Genomic DNA, 10,350 nt, shown 5'->3' with positions numbered 1-10,350 from the left:
TTAGGCATACTATATTTTCTTTAAGAAACTATATTTAAATTACTTTTATTTTTCTGTTCCCATTATAAAATATTTCTGTTGTTAATATTATAAATAAAATACATTTTAATAAACTTACTTTGAACTTAAAATTAAGTTTTAACAATACTTAAAAAATAAAAAATCAATAAATCAATAAAAAACCTCAAAACATTCTTTGATAACTTTTTGCAAGGTTTCCCGAGATGATGCATATCACATTTCATACAAATAGGGTTAGTGTAGTAAAGGTTAAAAAATCAGGCACACAGAAGGATTCAGATGAAACTTTCTGTTAATATTTTGAATTAATTAGATTTTTATATTTTCTGTTTTCATTTTAGGTAAAGGTTTAGTAATTTTGTTGGGTGTTTTTGTCAGTTTTATTATTTCATTAAATGTGTCTGTATAATTTTTTCTCACTATTTAGTTTGATATTTTATTTTGGTGTATGTTTATTTTGTTTCAAGTCATTATTATTATTTTTTGGGGTTTAACCCTTTAACTGTCACCCGTCCCCTCTGTGGGACGCGTAAGTTTACTTCTATATTACAATTAAATCCTAATCTAATCATGACAAACTATATATCGTTGGAATATATCAATTGAAAACTTTAAATCTCAAAATTCATCCTTTGAAACCCATTTTAAAATCAAACATTGCATTACCATGAAAATGGTACATCAATATCATGTTACAAAATGTTTTCGTTCATAATAATTATAAAAATGTAAGTTTGGATCGTGCACTTTCACGTCTATGTTAAAAAATGTGAGTGACAGTTAAGGGGTTAAGGTTTAGTTAACGATAGTAACCCTAAATTGAACTCCTAAAAATATGAGGCTTCAAAGTTTTTTTTATTTATTTTTTTAATAAAAGATATGGCCTGGATGTTGTGTAGTTGAGTGGTAAAAGAGGATGCCAAGATTCAAAGAGCATTTTACAGTCAAAATATTTAGATTTACAAGTCTTGTAAAAATAGGGGATGGTTTGTAAATTCCGCCCCCTAGGGGTGATGACTTTGAAAGACAATTCTCTAGTTCCATCACTCCAAGCACCAATGAGGGGAAAAGTGCTGATACTAGTTTACATTCAACACACACACACACGTTGGGTTTCCATGTTTTATAGGGACATTCCATGGGTGTAATGGTTTTTATACTGTACAAACTGTATTTTCTATCCCCTTACCCTGACCCTACTCCTAAACCTACCCCTCACATTAAGCTTTCTACTATTTTAGATTTTCAAAAAACTTAATTTTGTATGATTTTTAAGCTGTTTTCCTCATGGGGACCCATTAGGACTGAAAAATTTCCCCACAAGGACAAGGATTTTGGACATTGCCATTTTTGTGGGGACATTTTGTCCATGCACATAACGTAGGGTATACCTGCACCACACACACACACACACACTTAACACTAAATTAACTTCAGTTTTCTCAGTATTTGTGGAAAAGGATAGATTTTTATACCAAAGAGTCAAGTTGTATTGCATTTACTGTGTTTCTGACAATCACATCAGCATGTGTGCTTTACTGAACCTCACATGCGTGGTATTAATGCTTGTTGAGCACTATTTGTTCTCTCTCCCTCAGGGACGGACAGTGAGAAAGAGCATCTGTATACTATAGTTCAGAGATAATTGAACAGCTCAGCATCACAAACTGATATCTTCACTCTTTGAATGTGAGTGTAATCTCTGTCAGTTAATCTTTTATTATTATTAAATTGTAATATTTTTCCATAATTTTGCTAAACTGTATACACAACTTTTGTCGATGACAGCCAATTAAACTAGTTTTATGTTTCTCATGCACTCGATCATCTTCTTTTTCTCACATATATACTTTCAACTCAAATCCATATTTCATGTCTGTGCTTATTGTTAAGTGGCAGTGTAATAAGCAGGCTCATTTGCAGTCTGATGGTCATTATTGCAAAATAAACCACTTCAGGATGGTTCTCTGCATTGCATTATGGGTCTAATTTGAGATAATGACATGCTAACTGTACTGGGTTGTCTTTATTTAAATGTATATTACTGTATGTGCACTACTGTATATATCTGAAACAACTAGTGAAAATGCTTCTATTTTTCATTTTTATAACTTAATATAAGACAATTTAAGACCAGCACAACAATTTGAATGAAAAGTGAAAATATTGTTGAATCTGATATATATATATATATATATATATAAACTTAGTTAGCCCTTAGTTAGAAAACAGTGTACAACCTGACATGCATACCAAAAACAGGATGCAACATTGTTCCGATTTTTTTTTTTTTTAAACAGCCACAAGGAACAGGACTGCTGAAATAGGAGTAGTATGAACAGTCTGAGCTTATGTAGTATAGTCTTTGTATAGGGAGTTGGGCTTTGATATTCTCCCTGAGCGGGTGACAAACACAGGTGGTTCCTGCACCTGTTCTGTCTGCGGCTGGTTGACAAAGTTTGGGCTCCTAAATATTAGATCACTCGCACCCAAAGCAGTTATTGTAAATTAAATGATCACAGATAATAGTTTTGATGTACTTTGCTTGACTGAAACCTGGCTAAAACCAAATGATTATAGTGGTCAGTTCATGTGTATGTAGGAGGTGGCGCCTGTTTCTCACATATGTGGCTGTTTGGCTGTGGTGCTCTTCCTATTACCGTTCCCAATCTGTCATATCCCCTGTCCGTCTGTATTCTCACTGTCTGCCCTGCTTGCAATGAGGCCAAGGGTCTGGCTACCTGTCATAATGTGTCTTTCCGCTTTGTCTGGTCCATGTTAGAGCTGCATTTGCAGATTTCCTCTCAGACCTATTGGTTACTGTTGATAAAGTTTTTTTCCTTCCTGCAAAAAAATTATCTCTATGAAGAATTTCATATACATGGCTTTGGTCATGGGAATAAGGGTCTTGGTGCGCCGAGAAAGCAGGCGCTGGGCTGGTGAGGGCAGCCCATCCCTTGGTATGTTGCGTAGATTGAGCAGCACCGGATCATGAAGAGAACAAAGAGGGATCATGAAAATTGCATGTTATTTTTTATTTAGTACTGTCCTGAGTAAGCTATTTCACATAACAGATGTTTACATATACTCCACAAGACAAAATAATAACTGAATTTATAAAAATGACCCCATTCAAAATCATTATTCTTGTTTTCTTTGCACACAAAAAGTATTCTTGCTTCTTTGTAAAATTACGGTTGAACCCCTGATGTCACATGGACTACTTTACTGATGTCACGGGGGTTAACGACACCAAGCTGCAGCAGATGGAGACATTGAAGAGGGACTTCAGGAGCCTGATCGAAACTGTGCGCAGCACATCGCCAGCATCGTGTTAGGACCGTTTCCCACGTATCGACGAGGACACGAAACAGCGTATAATACTTCAGCTTCATTCATCGCACCAAAAGATAAACTGCAGTGCTTTACAATTATAGGACAGGAAGAGCTAAATAAACTTATCACTGCATCTAAACCAACAACATGCCTGTTAGATCCTGTACCCACTAAATTACTGAAAGAGTTGTTACCTGTAGCAGAAGAACCGCTTCTCAATATTATTAACTCGTCGTTGTCTTTAGGTCACGTCCCAAAACCATTCAAGCTGGCGGTTATTAAGCCTCTTATTAAGAAGCCACAACTAGATCCTAGTGAACTGGCAAATTACAGACCCATTTCAAATCTTCCGTTTATGTCTAAAATTTTAGAAAAGTTGTGTCTGCTCAGTTGTGCTCCTTCCTGCAAAAAAATGATCTTTTTGAAGAATTTCAGTCAGGTTTCAGGCCCCACCATAGCACAGAAACTGCACTTGTTAAAATTACAAATGACTTACTTCTTGCGTCAGACCAAGGCTGCATCTCATTGCTAGTTTTACTTGATCTTAGTGCTGTGTTCGACACTATAGATCATGACATACTCATAAATCGATTACAAAACTATACAGGTATTCAAGGGCAGGCTTTAAGATGGTTTAGATCCTACCTGTCCGATCGCTACCACTTTGTTCATTTAAATGGGGAGTCATCTCAATTATCACCAGTAAAATATGGAGTGCCACAAGGATCTGTCCTAGGTCCTCTGCTATTTTCGATATACATGTTGCCCCTTGGTAATATTATTAGAAAATACGGGATTAGCTTCCACTGTTATGCAGATGATACTCAACTATATATCTCAACAAGACCAGATGAAACTTCTAAATTATCTAAGCTAACAGAGTGTGTTAAAAATGTAAAAGATTGGATGACCAATAATTTTCTCCTATTAAACTCGGATAAGACAGAGATATTACTTATTGGACCAAAAGACAGTACACAGAATCTCGTGGATTACAATTTGCAACTAGACAGATGTACTGTTACTTCCTCTACAGTCAAAAATCTGGGTGTTATATTAGACAGCAACCTGTCTTTTGAAAATCATATTTCCCATGTTACAAAAACAGCATTCTTCCATCTTAGAAACATTGCCAAACTACGAAATATGTTACCTGTTTCTGATGCAGAAAAGCTAGTTCATGCATTCATGACCTCTAGACTGGACTATTGTAATGCACTGCTAGGTGGTTGTCCTGCATCCTCAATAAACAAGCTACAGGTAGTCCAAAATGCAGCGGCTAGAGTCCTTACCAGGTCAAGAAAATATGATCATATTACCCCAATTTTACAGTCTCTGCACTGGCTACCTATTAAGTTCCGTATCAGTTACAAAATATTATTACTTGCCTATAAGGCCCTTAATGGGCTAGCTCCTGCGTACCTAACTAGTCTTCTACCACGCTACAATCCATCACGCTCCCTAAGGTCGCAAAACTCTGGACTTTTGGTAGTACCTAGGATAGCAAAGTCCACTAAAGGAGGTAGAGCTTTTTCGCATTTGGCTCCCAAACTCTGGAATAGCCTTCCTGATAACGTTCGGGGTTCAGACACACTCTCTCTGTTTAAATCTAGATTAAAGACACATCTCTTTGGCCAAGCATTCAAATAATGCATATCATAATCTTGTACTGCAGTTATATCTGATCAAATGCACATTATTATTCTTTAGCTTGGGTTAAACAAATCAATTTTGCTTGGTTGGAACAGCAGCTACGCTAATTATGTCCCTATTTGTTTCTCTGTTTTTGCCACGGGATGTAACTAGGATTTACACAAGCTTCAGTCTGGATCCAGAACACCTGAGAAGAGATGATGCCAACCCCTCAGAGGACCTCAGATGATGCCAACCCTGAAACAACCCACCAGATCCAGTCTGTATCCAGATCAGATGGTCACTGCAGTCACCCGGATCCAGTACGTATTCAGACCAGATGGTGGATCAGCACCTAGAGAGGACCTCTACAGCCCTGAAAGACAGCGGAGACCAGGACAACTAGATGAACACCAGATACAGATGTTATTCCCCTGTAAAGACCTTGTCTCAGACGACCACCGGGACAAGACCACAGGAACCAGATGAGTCTTCTGCACAATGTGACTTTGCTGCAGCCTGAAATTGAACTGCTGGTTTGGTCTAAAATGAAAATTCTGTCATTAATTACTCACCCTCATGTCGTTCCACACCCGTAAGACTTTCGTTCATCTTTGGAACACAAATTAAGTTCTTTTTGATGACAGAATGCTGTCAGATTTCCTTCCATAGACTGGCTTTGTAATACCACTTTGACGCTTCAAAAACATTTCTTAAAGAGAAATCGGAAAAAAACTTCATAAAGAGATCGGAAAACTAATCCATATGAATAGAGCGGTTTAGTTAAAATTTTCTGAAGAGAATCGATCGCTTGTTATGGTTGAACAGATTTAATTTAGGCTTTTACTCACATGTAAACATTGATCAGTGACCATAACCAGAAGCTCAACCTAACCTGAATAACTCACAAGAACAAACCTCTTCCGGAAGCTCAAACGTTGCGTAACCAATGAGGTTCATTCACGTGTGTCACGCAGAACGATTGAGCTTCCGGAAGAGGTTAGTTCTTGTGCGTTATTCAGGTTCGGTTGAGCTGCTGCTTATGTTCACTGATCAATGTTTACATTCGAGTAAAAGCCTAAAATATGATCATATTACCCCAATTTTACATTCTCTGCACTGGCTACCTATTAAGTTCTGTATCAGTTACAAAATATTATTACTTACCTATAAGACTCTTAATGGGTTAGCTCCTGCGTACCTAACTTAGTCTTCTACCACGCTACAATCCATCACGCTCCCTAAGGTCGCAAAACTCTGGACTTTTGGTAGTACCTAGGATAGCAAAGTCCACTAAAGGAGGTAGAGCTTTTTTGCATTTGGTTCCCAAACTCTGGAATAGCCTTCCTGATAAATATACACTCTGATGTACAAACTTAATTTTCTGTAAAGTTGCTTTGCAACGATTTGTATAGTTAAAAGCGCTATACAAATAAACTTGAATTGAATTGAACTGAATTGAATTGACCTAGTTTTCCCCGGAGCAACCAGCATGTATCACGTTGCCCTCTGGCGTTAACTTCCACGTCTCTTGTTCAACGTGACCAGGTCAACTTGTTGGCAGGATACTGTGAATGTAACTGATTGCACAACCATATATTGACCTCCTGGCATCCTCTGAGCGGCACAGAGAATCTTTCTGAATCGTTATAAAGGGCTCAAATAACATCCTAATTATATAAACTCTACTAACCCCGACACTGTGATTATTGAGGCTGACAGTGCACTAAACATAGACTGATTCAGTTACAGTCAGCTGGAGTCAATGTTGTGGTCGAGATAAACACACGCCTGACCCCACACTGAGGCGCTGTCATATTTCACTGCTCACTCCACCTAAACAATTGAACTGTATTGCTTTTGTCTTTTTTAACATCACTTTGAAGGTTTCTTTGCAGTGAAGCTGAATATGTGTATTAAAACTGATTGATAGAGAGCTTTATGGATGTGAGACTGAACTAGTGTAATGTAAATAGTTAAAATAGTTGTATTAGGCCGTTCATATTCCAATTTTCGTTTTACTGCCTGGTTGTTTTTAGTCTGCTTTGTGTAAACTGTAGATTGTTTTGACAGGGAATATAAAAATGTGATCCATGTAGTCATACTGATTTTATTCAAAAAAGTATTATAGTAATATATTTAACCTAACAGGCTGATTCATATTTAATATGAATCGACCTGAATACACAAACAAACATTCAAAACAGGTAGAAATAGATTTTTCAAGTAATATCAGCAAAAATTTTATACCGTAGGTCACCCTTGTCATGCCCCTGGACTGTCTGTGTGTGTTTTCCTCCCCATGTTCTCTGCATGACCCAGTTTCTGTTTCTTGTTAATCATGTTATTTAGTTCAGGTGTGTCTTGTTAATTGTCTGCATTTCCCCATACATTTAAGTCCCAGTCTGTGCTGTCTGTCTTTGTCGGGTCTAAATCGTCATGTTCATGTGTCACCAGCCATTCCTTGTTGTGGATATCCCCTGTGTTTGGATTTATTAAAAACTGTTGCTTTGATCCACGTCTCCGCGTTCGTGTCCTCTGACACAGTTCCTGACAGAAGACCTGACCAACAGAAAGAAGTATATTGTGTGTTCCCCTCCGTTTGTTTTCCATGTTTTGTACAGTGTTTTTTTTTTCCCCCTATGGATCCCCTCGTCGCTAAGTTCACCGCCCTAGCCCGTAAGGATCCTTCCCATCTTGGAGTATGCGGTTGAGTTCAGCCAGCTCACCGTTTTAATGGCGTTTCGATGACGCTGCGCTGAACTCACTGTTCTGGATCGGGGCAAATTATCATCGCCCCGTTGACCTCCCAGACACCACTGGACTGAACTGGAGGGAGGTGATCATCCGGTGTCGGGAGAGCTTCCGGCCCCGATCCAGAACACATCCCGACCCAGAGCCCAGCCCACCATCACCCCGCTGTGCGGAGCCGAAGCCCGAGCCCACCGCCACCGACGAGCCATCGCCGCACGGAGTGACAGAGCTGAGGATCGCCGCAGAGCCGGAGCTTCAAGTGACGTCAGACCAGGTGCAAGAGCCGGCTACAACGCCCGCCATGAGGGAGAAGGCCGTGGACAGCGAGAGTGCGGAGAGGAGCTCCACCCACTGCACCATGGCTGAGGGTGAGCTTACAAGGGATCTGGGACTGCTGGATTTTGAAGAGGACCTAATAGACTGGGAGGCAGATATATATGCGGACATGCCCATTCTCCTCCCACCTTCCTCGGACTTACCAGTCTGCCCTGAACTGTCTGCCAGCCCTTTCGTTCCCCTGTCTGACGTGCTCCCAGTGCTGGGAGTCGCGATTTGGTGTGTGTGGGCAGCGCACACCAGCCCTGAGAGCCCAGAGGCTCAGAAATAACCACCCACCCTCCCGCTCCTGTCGCGGCCTTCCAAATCCCTGCCTCCGCCTCGGTCGCCTGAGCCATCTGCTCCACCTTGGCCCTCCGGATCTTCCCCGTCGCCCTGGCTCATCGGCTCTCTGCCTCGGGCTCCTCCACCTGCTCTGCCGCCGTCGGTCGGCCCCCTATTCGTCAGCCCTTCCTCCACCATGGTTCCTCCATCCGTCGGCTCCACCGTGGGTCGCCTTCATGGCTGTGGCCTGGGTCCCGCCTGGCTCCAAGTCCCTCCTGTCTCCTCCCTGGTTCCTCCCTCAGTCTGGTCCTCCCTGGCTCCTCCCTCTGTCATCTCCACCCTGGACTCTGTTGGCTGTCCTCCACTCGGGTGTCCAACCTCCAACCGAGCCTCCTTCTAAGTTCCTCCTCCCTTTGTTGTTCCTGTTGCACAAGGACGCGCCTTCCGGGAGGGGGGCGAACTGTCACGCCCCTGGACTGTCTGTGTGTGTTTTCCTCCCCATGTGCTCTGCGTGACACAGTTTCTGTCTCTTGTTAATCATGTCATTTAGTTCAGGTGTGTCTTTGTTAATTGTCCGCGTTTCCCCATACATTTTAGTCACAGTCTGTGCTGTCTGTCTTTGTCGGATCTAAATCATCATGTTTGTGTGTCACCAGCCATTCCTTGTTGTGGATATCCCCTGTGTTTGGATTTATTAAAGACTGTTGCTTTGATCCACGTCGCTGCGTTCGTTCCCTCCGACACAGTTCCTGACAACCCTATTATTTTACCTTAAGAATTTAAAAATCTTTTTCTCTGATTCAAATTAAACCAGAATTTTTTAACCCTTTATGCTTCCATAAATAAGGCTTTTTAAAAGTTTTTAAACATTTTTTATTTGACTTTCTTTTGCTGTTTATTTTATATTTTATTTTGCTAAGAATATTTGTTTTTTTCCCAAGCAGAATTACTGTTCAAAGAAGACATGATTTATTTTAATAAATTTCTTAAATATGAGCCAAAAAACTGTATTAACCCTTTTTTGTATGTTTCTTGAGTTTTTTAAATATATTTGAGAATAATTAAGCATTTTGTATTGTAATGTGTATGTTATTACATGTTAATTAAGTAGTAAAGTAATTAAAAAGAACAAAATGTACAAGCTGCTCAAATCACAAGTTAATTTTTCACCTGTTAATGACCCTTAGTTTTTAGATATATATCGCAAGCATAAAATTATTAATTCTGTGTGATAAGAGGGGCGGGGCCGGAGCAAGCCGGTGGAGTAAATGCTAATGTGCGACACCTGCGCCACTCACTGGCCTCGAGAACCACGGAGGAGCTCCGGAAGGATAAAAGGAGGAGTGACGACAGTGTAGTTCTGCTTGTGCGCGGCAGTCGTCCGTGAGGGGCTGTCGCGCTGTTTTGTGTTTCTTTTATTATTAAAGTTTTGTTTGAATGTTCACCGGATCCCACCTCCTTCTTCCCGTGACTACGAACTTTGTTACATTGGTGCCGAAACTCGGGAGGAAGGAGGGACACGAAGCCAGAGATCCCTCGCCGCTGTGGTAAATCAAGCATGGCGGAGCAGTCTGCCGCCATGGACGCTCGAGGTGGTGGGCTGGAGTGAGTTGCCGGGGGGGCGGACGAACTCGCTGCCGGCCGCCTGGGCTGTGGAGGGACGGCTGCCGTCCGTGAGGGAGCGGAGGAGTCGCCGCCGTTCGCCTGAGGCCGGAGCCTGCTGCCATCCGCCATGATGGGGAGGAGCAGGGAACGGGGGACTCCTGCCGGCTGCCCGAACCTGGAGGAGCCGTCGCCAGCATCGCGGAAGAGTTTACCCAGCTGGTGGAGGGCCGAGCAGCAGTGTGTCTGGGAACTGGAACAATATATATATATATTTTTTAACATTTGAACAAAACTTTAATAATAAAATAAACACAAAATAGCGCGACAGCCCCTCGCGGACGACTGTCGTGCACAAACAGAACCAAAACACAAAATAAAATCCAGGCCTGGTCCTCTCTCGTC

This window comes from Sinocyclocheilus rhinocerous, unplaced genomic scaffold (assembly GCF_001515625.1).
Source record: "Sinocyclocheilus rhinocerous isolate Xijiao unplaced genomic scaffold, SAMN03320098_v1.1 scaffold776, whole genome shotgun sequence".
NCBI classification, from domain to species: domain Eukaryota; kingdom Metazoa; phylum Chordata; class Actinopteri; order Cypriniformes; family Cyprinidae; genus Sinocyclocheilus; species Sinocyclocheilus rhinocerous.
The sequence above is the reverse complement of the archived record's forward strand: the minus strand, read 5'-3'. Positions refer to the sequence as shown.